The following is an 8266-nucleotide window of genomic DNA, read 5'->3' as shown; positions in this document are numbered from 1 at the left end:
TTTTTTTAATTCAGTACAATTAAATACTTTACTAATAATTATTTACTTAACAAAATAGACATGAAATCACTTTAAAAGAATCTAAAAAAGATTTACTTCAACAACTATTTTATTTTATTTTATTTTATTTTATTTTATTTTATTTTATTTTATTTTATTTAAAATGACATCAGTACATCATGGATACACCATAAATACGTCAGTGCTATTCGCGTGCACACACACACACATCAAACCCAGCAATTTTAAGGGACGTGTTGATTTGAGGCGGCAAAAAATATGTTCAGATTCTATTTCAGGTCTTATTTTGAAATTCATCATCTTACAATTGATTCACAAATCGACTGAATGACAGAGAAGATTACAGATTCATATTACTAGCAAAAATATATATAAATATTTCAATACCATTAACATAAATTTATGTTCATAAACTTGTTGAAAGTTGTCACATATAAATACATATCCACACAATTATTTCCATAATAAGAGTACATTTATTTTTAATATTATATATGTGTAAATATAAATATATATATATGGAAAGGAGGATTGTTGAGTAACTCTTGGCATTTGTTAATTTGTTGCTTTATTATTTCACATAACACACACTTGCTGCTTTCCTCGAATGACTCTCAAGTACGAAGCCCTTCAACAATGCAGTGCAATGAATTATTTCATAACAGCGCACTGTAATACAAATCCCATTCATTTCCTCCACAGAGAAACAATCTATAAACCTTTCCAGCCAAACCTACCACGAGGCTGTTAGGTGATGAAATATGCTTCTGTAGAAGTCTTCTGTGTGATTGTAACATCATTTATTGTGTTTAATTACAAACTTCCCAAAGATGAACACAGCTACAATCCCGAGGAGAGATCGCTGCTACCATGGAAACCAATGACGTAATGAGTCTCTACAGAATGTCTATACATCCATGTTTTTTATTTATTTATTTATTTGTTTGTTTGTTTGTTTGTTTGTTTGTTTTAAAGAATGTAACTTTTTACCATGGGCTTTTATTTATTAATTTATTTATTTTATAAAATTTAACTTGTTACCATGGGCTTTATTTATTTATTTATTTTATAAAATGTAACTTTTTACCATGGGCTTTTATTTATTAATTTATTTATTTTATAAAATGTAACTTGTTACCATGGGCTTTTATTTATTTATTTATTTATTTATTTATTTATTTATTTAATTAATTAATTAATAAAATGTAACTTTTTACCATGGGCTTTTATTTATTAATTTATGTATTTGTTTATGTGTGTGTGTGTGTGTGTGTGTGTGTGTGTTTATATTATTTTATTTTATCTTATGCTTTCATACACTCTTAAAAAAAAAATTATATTATATTATATTATATTATATATTTGTTTGTTGTTATTATTATTATTATTATTATTATTATTATTATTATTAAAATTTACATAATACTGTTTTAAGCAAAGTTTAAAAAAAATAGAAACATAAATTCAAAATAAAAATTGAAAATTCAAAAGTTTTTGATAATTGTTTGTGCATTAACTTATTTTTATGCTGAAATACTACTTAAAATAAATATCAGTGTTTGGCCTTACATTATCATTTCCAGTTATTCTTAAAACTGCCTATATAACTGATTCACTGAAAAGACGTGTTTGATCAGAATTATTCTGTAGGTTGCATGGACTATTCACACGTAAGATGCTTTCTATTATTTTTAGATCATTTTATTCATCCATCCGGTGCAGTTGCATGAAAAAGAGCAAGCAGTACATTTTTTGTCCCATTGTGTTCCACAGACGAAAGAAAGTCATACAGGGGGAAATGAATCAGTTTCTCTTCTGGTAGGCTGAACTATTCCTTGAAGAACAAGAGTTGAATAAGTGAGTAAAATGAGCCTGCAGAAGTCAGAGAATCCCTTGTTCCTAGGGGTTTTTCTTTCTCTCGCAGGGCTGTAAATTGCAAGCCCGGTGAAATAGGCTCTCGATTGGGAGACGCAAGTGCATCGTGGCTGCTTCTCAATTACATTCACCCAGTCAAGGGTAACAAAAAGTGTTTTGGATGCAGAGGAGATGGTGTAGCGCTGAGGGGAAGAAGCATCATTCGTCTTGCGTCTGCCAGTGTGGAAGACACATCCTGTCGCTCTGAAGGGGGTAGATGGGGAAGACAGATGTGATTATTGCACTGAAAGACAGAGCGTCTCACGCTCTCCAACAAATGAGCGCAAACCGAGCCTCTGCCAGAAATCCTAATGCTCTTTAAAAGTGAAGCCCGGCGCAGACAAACTTACTTGAAGCTATTAATGCGTGTTTGCATTGAGATGCTCAAACTGACTCAGTCTTCAGAGGAGCGACTGATCTTTGTTGACAGTAGTTTCCTTTACATTGGCACACGGATTTAATGAAAACGTCATTCTAAAGAGATTTGAAAGGATAGTTCAGCCAGAAATCAAAATTCTGTTTGCATTCGCTCAACCTCAATTTGTTTCAATTTGTGTGAGTTTCTTTCAGCTGTTGAACACAGGAGAAGATATATGGTAACCTAACAGCTGACGGTAGCCATTGAGTTCCAAAACACACAGACACATACACACACACACACACACATATATATATAGCTCATATCTTAACCCAAACAGTCTTGTACATCCAACAAAAAAAAAATATAATAATTCTGTATATAATTAAAATATCATTATATAATATAAAATATCACAAATAAAATATGTTTATACAACCTTATTATAAAGTACTTCATCTTTACATTATTTGTAACCATTGCTAGGGTATTCTGTGTGGTTTCTAGGTTGCAATTCTCTCTATATGATGTTATCTGACATGCAGACGCATTGTCAATACAGCAGATAGCACATGCATCTAAATACTAAATAATGCGATGTATTTTTCCAGCACAAAGCCTGTAACTTTTAGCAGATGGCATCACCGTAAGCGCCACTGACCTTCAGTTTTGCGCTCTTTTAAAGCGAATGGCTCCTGACTGTTGTCCATGCAGGTGATACAGACAGGAAGGTTGCAGACTCTTGCATCATGCTCACAGTAGAAAGGCAGACTAAATTGCAAAGTTGCTCTTCCTCAGAAATTCCTGCAGAGAAATCCCAGTTTAAACGACGGAGTCAGTTTGAAGGGTAATTGATTACAATGACATGAGCGCTGCATTAATAGGAAAAGATTAATGTTCCAAAACTAAGCGAGTGTCCTACATAGGTAGCATTTTAAGGCATCATACAGTAGGTGTGCCCCCTATAACGCCCAAAGTCCTTCACAGGGATGGAAATCCCACAACACACCTGAAATGGAAAACACATCACACAATTGTTAATTAGAAATAACCAATGACTTTTTTTTTTGCAAGCTTGAACTTGAAGCTTGCCAAATCTGAACAGACGAGTGATGTTGAAACTCTTAAAGAAAACTGTGAAATTACTGTTATAATAATAATAATATGATTATTATATATTATTATTATTATTATTATTATTATCATGCCCCTTTTGTCAGACAGATTCTCAGAGTCACTTCCTCCGACGGCACATTTCCAATCATGCCGTTTAACATTCACATTCTCCTTTAATTCGCCAGTCGTCTGCCCCCATTAAGCACTTTAATTGGCTCCAGTATGCGACCAGATCAATCACAGACCCCATTTCGCATGCACTAAAATCAGAACGCACCTAATCACCTGTACGAATTATTAAGCAGGCGGCAAACACATTTGATTGAAAATTGAAGCGAGACTTCAAGGGACACAAAGACGCAGTACAGAGCAGATGAGTCCCCTGAAAAGAGACGGAAAAGCCATTTAACTTTTGCGGTGGAGACATTGTCAAGATGAAAGCACTTACATGAAGAGATTCATTTGGATGGTCCTCATCATTCCCGCAGTCAAATGAATAAAACATCTAATGCACAAATTAGTGGCAGACCTTTTGAGGTGATTTGTTCATGATCAAATCTAGCATACAGCATCCAGTTCTCAACCTGGCCCGGACCTCTGCTTATCAAAGCTTGCCATTTTATACTTGAATAAGTGCACTATATATCTTTGCAGCAGGATTTAACTGGATTTAAATGTGCTAGCAAACAGCATTTTGACTTCTGTTCAGTCTGACCTGTTAATTTCAGTATTGTATGTCCAAGAGAAGATGCATTTTTAGATTTACCTTATAGCTTTAAAAACTATGCCTAAAAAACCTTAATGAATAAATTATCATTAAACAAAATCTCAACTCTAAGACTCTGCTCAAGGATGAGGAGGATGTGTAATGTTCAGCACTAATGTACCATCTGATTTAATGTAAATTAAGTTTTGAAATCAATAATGAGTCAGGTTTCAAAAAAGAAGCAGCATGTTTCACAGCTATATTAAAGAAAGAAAAAATGTTTTACGAAGAAACAATTTTTACTCATTAATTGCTAGTATCTGAAAGTATACAGACAGACATAAACATGAGATATGAAAGTAGAAAGACTATTGCAAAATGCCCTTTTATTTATTTATTTTATTTTTGTAAACTTTTATTTTGGATGCGATTAATTAACGATTAATCAATTTCACAGCACTATATATATATTTATCAAGCATTTTGTAAAACAAAAGAAAAAGTCATGCATGTCAGAACATTAAAAGGATGAATAAATGATGAGAGAATTTACATTTTTAAATGTAATATTCATTTTAAACCTACATTATTTGCTCATAAATATATGCAAACAATTTAAAAGTTGATGCACGTTCAATTGCGATTCATTTGACCATTTTGAATATTAGTTATTGTTGTTGTTGTTTCCATATTGTCCCATTGCAACACATGCATTTGATAATATCATGATATATTGGGACAAATACATTAGATTGTGATAAGGATATCCATGCACTCAATATATATACCTATCATTATTGATTAATTCCACATGTAATGGTCTACTGTACACACTGTATTTTCTGTCTCCTTACCCTAACCCTAAACTTGCCCTTAAAGAAACTTTATGCTATTTCAGATTTTTAAAACACTTAAAACAACCGTATGATTTAGAAGCTTGTTTTGTTTCCTCATAGGGACCGAAAATGTCCCCACAAGGTCAAAATGTATACTTGTCGGGACATTCGGTCCTCATAGTGTTGGGAATACCAGGAACATATGACAGAATGAATCAGCACAGGAATCTAATAACGCACAGCTGGACTGCTGAAAGAGTTTTCTTATGGACTTAAAAGAGGACACTTGAAGGCACTTGAAGATATCAGGATATCTGATGAGGATTATGTGATAATAATCAAATACTGTTACACGTGTAGCCAACCTGCTATCTGAATTGTCAAAGATACCCATTATCTTGAGTTTTCCATGTGCTCTTCAGAGAAAAAATAATAATAATAATGTATGCAGTGGGCACTTTCAAAGTCAAAATCAACAAGAATCACTTCTCTCTCCCAGAAAAAAAGAGATTTATTTCTTATACATTAATGCATTTGGCAGTGCTTTTATCCAAAGTGATTTACAATGCATTCAAAGTACACATTTAAATAGTTCATGCATTCCTCAAGAATCAAACCCTGTGACTTTGCTAATGTTTCACCGCACTAAAAAAATAAAAATAAAAGTAGTACTGTGTTTTTTTGGACAGGTACCATTTACCCCTACCTTGGGGTCACATGTAAATGCTGCTCTTTTATTGTCTGATGATACTTTACCATAGTACCAGTGACAAGTAAACCTGCAAGACTGATGATCATTGGAGAAATAGCTGAGTTGAGGTTTACAAGATGCAAAGTGTCTGTCACCCTACAGCTGCTGCAGTCCTCCTGTGAGCAAAACCTCTAGTTTGTGAGATGATAGATATTGATTTAGATGCTGGTATAGCAGCATGCTATGGTAAATCTGTCTAAATGAAATAAATTGAGGCAAATAAGCCAAAGCTCCAGACAATTTGTCATTCTTTTTCCCTTATGCCAAGTCCTCCATCTCGCTTATTAAGGCTGCCGCTGCTGAAACAGGCGTCTAACATGAACAGTGCATAAGTTAAAAATCATTTACAAGCTAAGTTTAAAGTCATAGTCGAAGATAGTGTGTATAAACCCTCCACAGCACATGAAACATGGCAGTACAGCTATATACAGTACTCTTAATATGCACTCAAAGGTTTGGACTTTCCACAGTTTGCTATCGCCAGTCATATTTTCATGGTGAATGTTCATAAAAGATAAATAATTCAAGATTGTGATTACTGGGACATGCTAATAATTGGTAAATAATGCAAATATTGTAAAGCGTTTCCAATAAATAACAATAAAAAAAAATGATGGGTGAGAATCTTTAAGAAAGGCAACTGTAATCTTTTAGACTTCAGTAGCCAATAATGACCAGAAGAGGGAGACATTCATTCCCACAATGATCAGAGGAATTGCACATTATTTTCTCATATTTCAGCAGCATCATTTTAGCCGAGCTTGATCATTTTGAGTCTTAAGTTCATTATTTATTGGGGTATTATATTGCTTGGAGATTGATTTCTTAGTTCATGCATTCAGAGAGGTTTTAGGAGCAGGTTTCTGATTGTTAACGAACCATTGTGACACACTACTAAGTCAATAGTTATTTAATAATATTTCAAAGCTTGAAAATGTGTGCGAGCTGTATTTGCATGCACAGAAGTACGCACGTTGCTAAAGTGTGTTCGTGAGTGTCGTATCTTTCTGTGCCGCTGGGGGGCAGTAAGAGGGCTCAGTAAATTGATTAATAAGTGCTCAATTATTTGAAATCCAGCCAAAACATTTTCCAGCTGACGTTAGCACAAAGCTGCTTCATTTGTGTGATTTTACAATCATTTCTAAAGCAAAATAGAAGCGGTTTTATGGATTAACGGGAAGATGATTAAACTAAATTTACTCAAATGTAGAATCTAAAATGTGTAATAGCTGTTTTCTGTCTGTTGATTTGACACGCCTGGTTCAAGACTAAATTACAGTACTATATTACAGTACTAAATTACAGTACTATAATATAAGATTTATTATTTCAGATTTTAACTGAAAGGTTTAATTCTCTTGTTAGGACAAGGATATTTGGCAGGTATGGGTTTAATACAATTTATTAGCTGTTCTTTCTCTCTGTATAATATAAGCTAAATATATGCAAATTAAATAATAATAATAATAAAACTAATTTATTTAGTACAGATCTGGGGTGCATTTCCCAAAAGCATAGTTGCTAACTATTGGTTGCAATACAATTACCCATTGCTAACCAACCTAACTATGGTTAGCAACTATGCTTTTGGGAAATGCACCCGTTATGTAATGCTTTGTTGTTTGTTTTTTATTCTGGATAACATTTTAAAGGATTAAAACAATGAAAATGATCTTTTAATCAATAATTTCTATGTTGTCTGTGAATGTATATGTGTATGTATGTATGTATATATATATATATATATATATATATATATATATATATATATATTCAAGAAAAAGTTTTTTTGGTCAATATTTTAAGCTTTGATATAGACAGTGAAGAAACATTCAGTGTGACAACTAACACCAGTTTCCTCTATTTAAAATTTGATTAGGAGGATTAATTTAATATGACAGTCGCTTCCTTACTACTAATTTGAAATTTACTAGTAAAGGTGAAACATAATTAGAAAATTGGTTTTCTTTAGCTTTGAGTGTTGTTCTCATATTTTGTTGATCTCCTAAAGACTTACATGCTATGTAAAAAAATTATGATGGTGATTTCATATTTTTTTTCTTTAAATTGTTTAATGTCCCTCTGACCAAAATCAAAATAGATATTGAAAGATATTGAAGCTTTAACCGTTTTATTGTCGATCAACTACAGTCTAATAAAGAAGACTTAACATTGTGAAAGTAAATGCAATTTTTTAAGTAATGCTTCATACCTGTCGTTTGAAGCATGAGATTCTCTGTTTGTTTATGATGCTCTGATAGATCGTTCATGAGTGGTTTTTGTGTTATGTGATAATTAGCCTCCTTCTTTGAGGTTAAGTTTGATCTTAAAAGCGGTTTGTGGGAGAATCATGGGATCAATCCAGAGTTGCACTTCTGGAAAGTGTTCAGTTCCTTGAAACTTTAGAAGAAATATTTAAATCATGATAATAATTGAAATGATGATGATAATAATAATAATAATAATAATAATAATAATAATAATAATAATAATATACATCTTGGATTCTATCCTTGTGTTGTTTTCTTTCAATTAGCACAGTATTTCATATGGAACTGGCTGAT

The sequence above is a fragment of the Carassius gibelio genome, chromosome B1, assembly GCF_023724105.1.
Source record: "Carassius gibelio isolate Cgi1373 ecotype wild population from Czech Republic chromosome B1, carGib1.2-hapl.c, whole genome shotgun sequence".
Taxonomy (NCBI): Eukaryota; Metazoa; Chordata; class Actinopteri; order Cypriniformes; family Cyprinidae; genus Carassius; species Carassius gibelio.
This window is presented reverse-complemented; position numbering follows the sequence as displayed.